The following is a 10,848-nucleotide window of genomic DNA, read 5'->3' on the forward strand; positions in this document are numbered from 1 at the left end:
TGACCCTTTACATTAATGTTATGCTGGAGCTTGGGTGGGTCCCAGCAACCGTGTCTTTGATCAATGGGCAATCACAAACCTCAAAGCTGTTGGATGTACTGGCTGCCTTCAATTCAAAATAAAGGGGGAGAGGGACGGACAATTAAATGTCTCTCTGTTTGGTGATAAAACACAAAGTCTTTGTCCAAAGACTAGACCACATGCAAGATCTGTGCAGAAACTAGGCCATGTGGGCCCAGGAGTTTCCCTGGGGCCTGAAACACAGGAGCTGGGTATTGAGTGGTGTAGTTGTGTGTGTCTGTGTGAGTGAGAAGAGGAAGCAACCAGAAATCCAGAGAAGCACTGGCAGTGTGGCGTGATAGAAAGTCAAGAGAAAGCTTTTTGGGCAGAGTGCTGGCTTCGAATTGTGAACAAGGAAACAGCCTCCTGTTTGATTCCTGTTGTGCACAAGAAAACAGGACTGTGTACATGCCAGCGCACAAGGCCCCAAATAGTGGGTAACCGTTTGAGCCAAAAAAGGGTTAACAGTAACTTCTGAACTTACCTAACAGTAATTTGAAAGGAACAGAGCAGAATCTCATGCTGCAGCACGCTCTTGCCTCTGCCTTCTGATCAGCTGTTAAGCAGAACTTCCGCTCCCTGCTCACCAGCGGATCAGAAGTCAGAACAGGTAGGGAGATTAAAGAGAAGGGCCACAGCGGCACAGATCCAGATGTGTTACTATGTTTGGGTTACTCTTCTGTAGGGTGTAAGTAAGATGCAGCCTGTTCTCAGACCCACCTGATCAAAGCAAGTCCAGGAATGGTATGTTTACTTCCCTGATGACTGCCCTTGGTTCATGGCCACCACCATGTACAGAATAACGGAAATGGGACACGAGGGAAATTTGCCCAATTTTTTAAACCCTGATAAAAGGAGGATCCGTTCAGGCCAATTCTGGACAATGGTTCAGATTGGTCTCTATTTTCTCCAGACTGGTTTTCCCATCCAATATCTTGTTTTAGTTTACTCTGAATACTGTAGCTAAGCTGTTCGAGGGCTGGTAGGATGCAGCTACCTCACTGGTGTGCTCTCCTGTTCTGATGCCCAGTGGGCCAGAGGACAAGGATAAAAGGACAACAATTAAAACAACTACGAAAGGCTTACTTTGGGGCAGGTACTATCTTTTATTCTATGTCTGTGCAGCACCTAGCACAACTGGGCCACAGGTTCCAGCTTGCAGCATCCTAGACTGACTGTTACCCTTCCACAACCTTTTCCGAGTTACTTGCTTTTAAGTAGCACCTAAGTATTAATATTAGGTGTGTCCTTTTAGGGGGAAGAGGTGTTCCAGTACTGGCACAAAAGGATTTGCCGATTAGGCTGAAGGTTTTACTCATAGCACAGAAAAATCAAAGGAGCAAAGAGACTATTTGCATCATGATACCCTAAGGAGAAGAAAACAAACACTCACATTACATCGGCTCAGTACAGAGCTGATGAAACAGAGAGATGTTCTGAAGTTCTCAGCAAAGGGAAAAAATCTTCACACTTCAGTTCTATGAGTAACGCACAAAGAGCAGCAAATACTATTTAGATTACTTGGTTACAGATATTGTATATTAAAGAGCCATTGGGTCTTGATAGAAAACTTTCAGCATTATATCAGAGACAGTGCTGCTTACATGCTACACTAGATTTTCTGTTTCCTTCCTTCCTTCCTTTCTTTTTTTGGTCTCTAATTATTATTAAAGACATTCACATGGAAACAGCTCTTTGTTCTATAGAAACCCATCTGTTCCATTGCTTTTTCCTAGCTTGCAGTCATCATAGTTCTCTCTTTGTGACATCATAATAGCCTTCCCAAAAGATAGTCATGATGTCACAAACAAAGGACTAGGACTTCATGTGAGGAATGAGCAGCAGGAACAGGTGAAACTCCTAGCTACAAGGATACTGTGCCAAGCAAATTCAGTGGAGTTGTGGCAGTCTAACCGTGAACAGAATTTGGACTCCTATTTTCATGCAACCATCACTAATAAAACTAAACAGAGAAATACAGACCATATTCACTATGGCAACAGATTGTCCCAGACCCTAGGTTTACCCCAGCTGCTCTATTCATTCTTTCCAGAACACAATGCATTTAGAGGTATAACCTTTCTAGAGTCCCGGGGTGGAACCTCCCACTTTGGTACAGCGGGCTGTGACAAGGAGTTGTCTGGATGCTTGGGACTGTGGCTGCTTCAGGCCATGGTCTGGTACACCTGAAGCAGGATAAATGTACTGCTAAGGTTGGAGGAAGCTGTGGAAATAAATCAATAACGGGAAAAATCAGAGGTTTTCAGTGCATGTTAATGCACTAGGATCCGAGGGGAATAAAATCTGGCAATACTGTTAATACCACAAGCTGAGCACATGCAGAAAAAAATCCACAAATATTTGCCCACATTTGTAAAAGTAATTCACTCCTGCCAGGTTCACACCTCTTTTGAGTTCCATTTCTGTGCCCATTCCAGCACTTGAGTGATACTGGGTCAAATGTTTGTGGAAATCTAATCATCATGCACATGAGCAAGTATCAAGGTCCTGTGCTCCACTGGCCAAGTAATCTTCATGTGCCCTATACCTGAAGCAGATTGCTTCCCTCTCCGTGCCAGCTCAGCTGTGCTGGAAATGAGAACCAAAGTGGGAGCAGCACCCCCATGGAGTCTGCTCTCCTGCCTATACTGCTACCAGAGATATGGTAGGGTAGACTCAGGTGTGTAGTCAAGTACTTGTTATCCCCAAGCAGGTGCATAAGGCCATCTTGCCTCAGAGGCGTACGGAGGAAGGCTAACATTTTACATTTCAGCAGCACCAACATCAAATCCCTGCTATCTAACTGCATGGTTAAACTAAGATTGTTTACTGGTAAATACCCAGCAAGACCAGCAATTACAGCCTCCTACTGTGTATTGTACAATTATACTGAGTACATCCAAAAGAAATTCCCAAGGCACCTATAAGCATTTACTGAGGATGAAAAGTATTACTGTTTATACAGTTCTAATGAAGAACTTCAAGGAGGAGATGGAGGAGGCAGAGGAAACTGTCAGAGGAGGTTCCACATATAACGCTGCATATGATCCTTGCCTATGTAGCTGGTGAGACTTTTCATAAGGTTTATCACTTGAATATTGGTACTAGTGCACAAGTACAGTCAAACCAAGGGTTCACGGATGATTTGCTAATCAAAAGGAGCTGAATTCATGTTATTTGTAATGAATGGTTTGACAACCAGCACTTGAGGACACAGCGCAAATGGGACAATGAGCATGTAGATTGGGGTGGGCAAACTTTTTGGCCTGAGGGCCACATCTGGGTATGGAAATTGTATGGCAGGCCATGAACGCTCACAAAATTGGGAGTTGGGGTGCGGGAGGGGATGAGGGCTCTGGCTGGGGGAGCAGGCTCTGGGGTGAGGCTGGGGGTTTGGAGGTGCAGGAGGGTGCTCTGGGCTGGGACCGAGGGGTTCGGAGGGCAGAAGGGGGATCAGGACTGGGGCGGGGGTTGGGGCATGGAAGGGGGTCAGGGGTGCAGGCTCTGGGCGGAGCTTACGTCAAGCAGCTCCTGGAAGCAGCAGCATGTTCTCCCTCTGGCTCCTACGTGGAGGCGCAGCCAGGAGGCTCTGTGCACTGCTCCATATGCAGGTGCCGCCCCTGCAGCTCCCATTGGCCATGGTTCCTGGCCAATGGGAGCTGCAGGGGAAGCGCTTGGGGCGGGGACAGTGTGTAGAGCTCCCTGGCTGCCCCTACGCATAGGAGCCAGAGCAGGGACATACTGCTGTTCTGGGAGCCACGTGGAGCAGGGCAAGCCCCTGACCCCATTCCCCGGCTGGAGCACCACAGCGGGAGAAGCCCCCGACCCCACTCCCCGGCTGGAGCACCGGAGTAGGACAAGCCCCCGACCCCACTTGCCAGCGGAAGCTCGAGGGCTGGATTAAAACATCTGAAGGGTCGGATGTGGCCCCTGAGCTGTAGTTTGCCCACCCCTGATGTAGACTGAATGAAAGTCAAATGGATAGTCACAAAAACTAAGGCAAACACATGACCTTCATCTAGAGCCCTTGAAGACAATGGTAATCTATTAACTTTAATGGTTTTTGGATTAATTAGGAAGATACTAAACTAATAGGTTTTGTAGCAGCACAGTTAGTTTATGCCTTGCTAATAAAGGGAGATCACATTGCATATGTTCTTCTTGCTTATCATTCATAAGTTTCCCCACTACAAGAACATTCCAGATCTTCATCCTTCTATTCTTCCAAAATATCCTCCAATACTTTATCCTGTTGTTATTCTTCCTTTCAGAGATGGAGCCATTTTCTCTAATTCCAACTAAGTTTCAAGGCTTCCCTTATCCCAGTCTCACATGTTTCCGATTGATGTATTTTGTTCCTCAGACTCTCCTGGTATTTAGGCATGAGCATTTTTTTCCTCCATGTTGCATCAATTGCTTTAAGGCAAGGCATTTTAATCTCTCCCATGCATTTTCATTTATACTGCTCCCTTCACTCAGTCTCCATTTGTTTCTTGTTTAAATCTATAGCTTGGGGCGAGGGAACATAGCCTGTTTTTCCTATGTATTTATTTTAACTCCAAGAAATAAAGTTTTACAAAAAGTCAAAACATTTATAGAAAATAAAACAAAATTCCTGGAAACCAAAGACAACCAACTCCATTCTCAGTGTATGTGCTAGTTACATGTTAAATGGAGGAAGATCTAGTAAAAATGCAGGGAAATGAAGGATAGATCACACTCATGCAATCTCCAATAGTTAATTGCACTGTTTGGAAGGAAGGGGAGAGGGTGAGAGAGAGAGAGACAGAGAGAGAGAGAGAGAACTAGGTAAAAATGGAAAGAAAATCTATTTTTTCTCATGTCTGCAGGTTTCAAGAAGGAACAATTGTTCATTTAGTCTTATTTTTTAAAATTTTTTGTATAGAAAGTATTCGGTTTTGAAATTTTTGGGATTTGGCATTTTTCATTTCCCCTATTTTTTCCTCCTCCCCCCAACTCCCCCTCCCCCATCTTTTCCTCTGGAAGAGGAAGGGAATAGGGGGGAAAGGAAAAAAAAAACCCAAACAAATGAGTCATTTTTTGTTTTCTTGTTTCATTAAAATAAGGAAAATTTTAAAAATTCTATGACTATTTCCAGTGTTGACAAGGGCCATCTTTTGACAAAACCATTTTCCATTCAAAACATTTTGACCTACTCTACATTTGACCCTGAATCATAAATGTGTTTCGCAATTCTCCTCCTGCCTTCTCTTGTGCAGACTAAACTGATTTGTTATGGGAAGGATGCTCCTGAGTGCTAGGCTAAGCATAGGCTGTTTTGTATTGTAGTGTTGCTCTCCGGGTGCTAGGCTGTGCAATGAGGTTAATTACGTTTGAAGCATTTGAGCTGGGGGAAATAAAAAACTAACAAGAATTGTATGGCCACTGCAAATTGATAAAAAAGTAGGACGTTTTTGAGTCACATATAAAATATTCATAACAAAACCCTAAGGGCCAGCAGGTGTAACTCAGTGTCAGCAGAGCTTCATTGATTTACATCAGCTTAGGAGTTGGCCCCTGGCTTTTAGCTGTTTTTCAAAATGTCTTTAATTCCCACTCACATCACCCTGAGTATCTAAGTCTATCATTTCAACCATGTACATTTTGCACAAATTCTAGATTACATTTCACCCAAAGAGGTGATGTCCCGTATACAAGATCTCCCGCTCAATAGCTTAGGCCTTCCTGCTGCCATTGTACTCTACCACTACACAACAAGGTCAGGGTGGCTTGAAGGAAGGAGTCATTTAGTATTTCCGGTCTCTCCTTTCCAAGGGCTGCCCCACTGCTCACTTGATGTCTGGCTTTTCAAATCTGAGAGACCCATTTTATGCCCGAGGCGCCAACGATACCTCTTCTATTAATCTTCTTTGTCAATGTGGTTCAGTTGGTAACACTCATCTTTGGGCCAGAAAGTTAGGGATCGATTAAGTCCCACCCCAAGCCTCATATTCAGTACTGACAGAGGATAAGCCAAGGCCTACTATGGGGAGTTTAATCAATTACAGCTCACTAATGGGTGGATGCTCTGCTGTTAGAAATGCAGTACCACCCTACAGCTGAGAAGCTAAACTGTGACTGTCCTTTTAGTTGAAATATTAGTGATAGCCAGCTCCTGGCCTACATTCTCTGCTGTGTTAAAACAAGCTCTGATGTCCATAACAGGACACTTTAGCTGCTGTCTTTGCCTGTACAGCATTAGAGGGCAAAAGAATTAAGGCTTTAACCCAGCTTCCCTTGCCTAAGATGTTGCTAGATGGGGTCTCAACAGCACAGAAGTAGCTAAGGGTACTGTGACACCCTGACAGCCCAATATTCTCTACTATCATGTAATTAGGATATGCCTTATACAAAATATGACTTGTGAGGTATCATTCTAAAAGTCTTGATCAGCTAGACATGGATATCTTGTTTGATTGTATGTGCTATTATCGTATGGGAAGTTATGAAGTTTGGCTATGTGTGTGTTACTGAAATATGTTGTGAGGTTGAAAACACGCACAAGCAGCCTTTCAGGTACAATAGTAAAAAGGCCAAACAATGTTAATGGCTTATTGAGGACATGCACATAAGCACAAGGATTACCCCAGGAACTGGGTACAATAGAAACCTCTCAGAGTTAGCACTACACAATGGGAAATGCCTGAGGAATAAAGACTGAAGAGGGGGGAAATTGATGGTCCTAGGCTAAAGGGATTTCTAGCCTGTGTATGAAAACCTGGGAAACCCAAGCTGGAAAGCCAAGGCAGCTCGTGCCTTAAGAATCTGCCAGCCTGTTTATCATTCAGGGTGATAATTTGCTAATTCATATCCTACCTATCTAGTACGATAAGCTCAGTTTGCAGTTTTGTTTATTTACTAAGTAATCTGCTTTGATCTGTTTGCTATCACTTATAATCACTTAAAATCTATCCGTTTGTAGTTAATAAACTTATTTTATGTTTTAGTCAAATGCACACGGGTTTGGATTAAGGTGTCTGGGAAAATCTCAACTTTGTTACCATAAGTGTACATGGTCCTCCTCACATTGAGGGAGAGACGGACTAGGTGTTAAACCCATATACAGGCCAGATTTGACCAGGGCAGGACAGTACTGCTCTGGGGTCCTAGGCTGGTGATTAGAGAGCCTGCATGTGACTGCAGCTGAGTGTGTCCCTACCTGTGTGAATTCTGGTGAAAGTGCAAACTTGGAGGGCTTTGCAACTTGTCACAGCAACACAGTGTGAGGGGGAGCCCAGACTGGTGGGTCAGAGGGCTCATTGGTACCCCAGTTCCAGGTGGCACCCTGGGCAGAACAAGTCACAAGTACATCTACAACAGACAATAACATGAGCATGCTGGTAAATTGTCTTCTAACAAGGATGAGACCCTAATATTCACCAGACTCTGCACCCAACCCTCTGATGCTCCAGTAAGCTCTGGCTGAAGGTGGTGGCCAACAGGGACAGGATTACTGATCGGATGAGTGATAAACTGCTATCCTCTTAGCACAATGTTATAGTTCCCTTCACTGTGGATTGGCTGAGATTACACGATGGAGAGCCAAAACTTGGGACGGTCCCAGTCAAACTGCTGTCAGTGATCGACAATTGAGACCCTGATGCTGTGGATAAATCAGATGCTTTCCCTTATTGAGAAGTTTATAGAATTTAATAGAGATGAAACCAGTGGGGTCAGTAAAAGTTTAATGGGGTGTATGCTTGATCAATAAAATCAGAAACAACTCAGCCATTAGTCTCTATGATAGTCACCAGGGGAGAAAAAAAATCCATTCTCAGTTCTCCCAGAAAATTTTCATTTCTATAGGTTTTTACCAGTGCTCTGGATCAAAAAGTGTTGGGTAGTTTGGGGCAGGGTGGAAAGCGATGGGGAATGGGCAGTGACATTCATAGTCTTGAGATATGTCTTCGCTCTTTAGCAATGCCTGACACACTTTTCACGGGGACACCTATGCTAGAGAAATATTTATGCATGGCTCTGTACTCCAGTTCGCTCACACCCATGGCTGTAAGTGGCAGGGGTCTGGCTGACCTTTCATCACATGGGATATATTTAATGTGCATACAGTACTCTGAAAACAATGACTATATATGCACCTTCCCTAGCCGATCACTATGATGGGAAGCAGCTGGTTAATTTTGCTGGGTTCATCATCTGGTGGCAGCAGGAGCCTGAACCTTTTGCAAGGATGCCCTTTAATTATAGATTTGGTCTCCTGTTACCATTCCAAACACTCAGACTGGGTCAGGATTGAAAATCAGGCTGAAAATGTCTTTTCTGCTGCTTTTGACTATTTTTAGTTCTACTTTATTGTGTCTCACTGAGCAACCGCCATCAACTCTCATGAAAAATGCTGTAGACAGTTGTTGTGTTGTTAATGACAACCTTGTCTTTCCACAATAAAATATGGCAGTTCTCCTGCTCTCTTGCATGGTATATGCTGAGCTAGCCCATCTACTTTAAGACCAGAAGGGACCATTAGACCATCTAGTCCAATACTGTATATTGCAGGACATTAAATCCCACTCAGTTACCCCTCTACTGAGGTCAATAATAACCTGTGGGTTCGGACTAAAACATATCTTTTAGAAAGGCATTCAGTCTTGCTTTGAAGACATCAAGAGATGGAGAATCTACTGCTTCCCTTGGTAGTTTGTTTGAATAGTTAATAACCCTCGCTGTTTAAAAAAAAGTGGGCCTTATTTCTAACTTGAGTTTGCGTAGCTTCTGCTTCCAGCCATTAATTTAGCAGAGAAAGCCTAGCAAAACCAAAGAGCTCGAGTGTCGTGTATTTTCTCCCCACGAAGATACTTACACTCTGATCAAGTCACCTTTCAATCTTTTTGATAAGCTAGAGAGATTGAGTGCTTTATATCTCCCACAGTAAGGCATTTTCTCTAGCCCTTGAATTATTTTTGTGGCACTTTTCTGCACCCTTCCCATTTTTTCCAATGTCCTTTAAAAAATGTGGATATCAGTGTCCTGTAGCTTTGCAGAGCTCAAGTACAGTCCTACACTAACATTTCATGAATTGTCAGCAATTTTTGCCAACAGTTTAGGGAAGGTGAGATGAATAGACACAGTCAGAGGGACTGTCAATACTAAATGTAACCCTTTAAGGCAGCATTTCTCAAACTGGGGTCTGGGGACCCCTGGGGGTCCACGAGGGTACTCCAGGGGGTCCATGGGCCCTGCTGATCAACCCCTCCCCCTCTCTCCCAGTGCCTCCTGCACACCGGAGAACAGCAGGAGCGGGGAGGGGGCACATTTGGGGGAGGGGGCGGAATCATGTCTGGGGCCGCTGGTCCTGCTGATCAACTCCTCCCCCTCACTCCCAGTACCTCCTGCACTCTGGAGGAACAGCTGTTCCCTGGCATGCAGGAGGCACTGGGAGAGAGCGGGAGGAGCAGAAATGGGGCAAGCTCGGGCGAGGGGGAGGAAAGAGGCAGGGAAGAGAAGGGGCAGGGGTGGAGCGGGGGTGAGAAGATGTGGGGTAGGGCTTTGGGGCTGATGGGGGTTTTGGGGGTCTGCAAAAAATTTTTAAATAAAAATGGGGGTCCTCGGGTTGCTAAAGTTTGAGAATCGCTGCTCTAAGGTGTAAGATTTTTGCAAATTGTGATGAACCTTGGGAGTTGAGATCCCCCAACAGAGGGACCTTATTTCTTTCACTACACTCAGATAATCCACTCAATGGCCTGCAGCTGTTCTAATGAACACGCCCATGGTCCTGTAGGATCACAGGAGAGGCACCACTGTAGAGAAATGATGTGTAGACCTGTCCGTATCTCAGTTTCTACCCACTTCCTTTGTGCATGCATTGCAAGTGACTTGGGAAGCATCTTACCCTGATAGAAAAATAATGCTATAGCCATTTCTGATTGTAATTGGATAAGGAAACATTCTGATGCAATTTTGGAATGATCTTTAACATTGTTCCTGTACCAGATTTTCCACTTACTGCTGTCTCTGATCTAGTCACACTAGTAGGAATCAGGGTGGTAGCCATGTTAGTCTGTATCAACAAAAACAACGAGGAGTCCTTGTGGCACCTTAGAGACTAACAAATTTATTTGGGCATAAGCTTTCGTGGGCTAGAATCCGCTTCATCAGATGCATGGAGTGGAAAATACAGTAGCAGGAATATATACACAGTACATGAAAAGATGGGAGTTGCCTTACCAAGTGTGTGTGTGTGTGTGTGGGGTGGGGGGTCAGTCTAATGAGACAATTCAATTAACAGAGAATACCAAGGGAGGAACAATCACTTTTCTAGTGGTAATGAGGGTGGCCCATTTCAAACAGTTGACAAGAAGGTGTGAGTAATGTTAGGGGGAAATGAGTATGGGGAAATTAAGTTTTGTAATGACCCATCCACTCCCAGTCTTTATTCAGGCCTAATTTGATGGTGTCCAGTTTGCAAATTAATTCCGGTTCTGCAGTTTTACACTGGAGTCTGTTTTTGAAGTTTTTTTGTTGAAGAATTGCCACTTTTAAGTCTGTTATTGAGTGACCAGGGAGATTGAAGTGTTCTCCTACTGGTTTTTGAATGTTATAATTCCTGATATCAGATTTGTGTCCATTTATTCTTCTGTGTAGAGCCTGTCTACTGTTTTACTATTAATTGAATTGTCTCATTAGACTGACCCCCCACCTTGGTAAGGCAACTCCCATCTTTTCATGTACTATGTATATATACCTGCCACTGTATTTTCCACTCCATGCATCTGATGAAGTGGCTTTTAGCCCATGAAAGCTTATGCCCAAATA

This window comes from Chelonia mydas, chromosome 7, assembly GCF_015237465.2.
Source record: "Chelonia mydas isolate rCheMyd1 chromosome 7, rCheMyd1.pri.v2, whole genome shotgun sequence".
Classification (NCBI taxonomy): Eukaryota; Metazoa; Chordata; order Testudines; family Cheloniidae; genus Chelonia; species Chelonia mydas.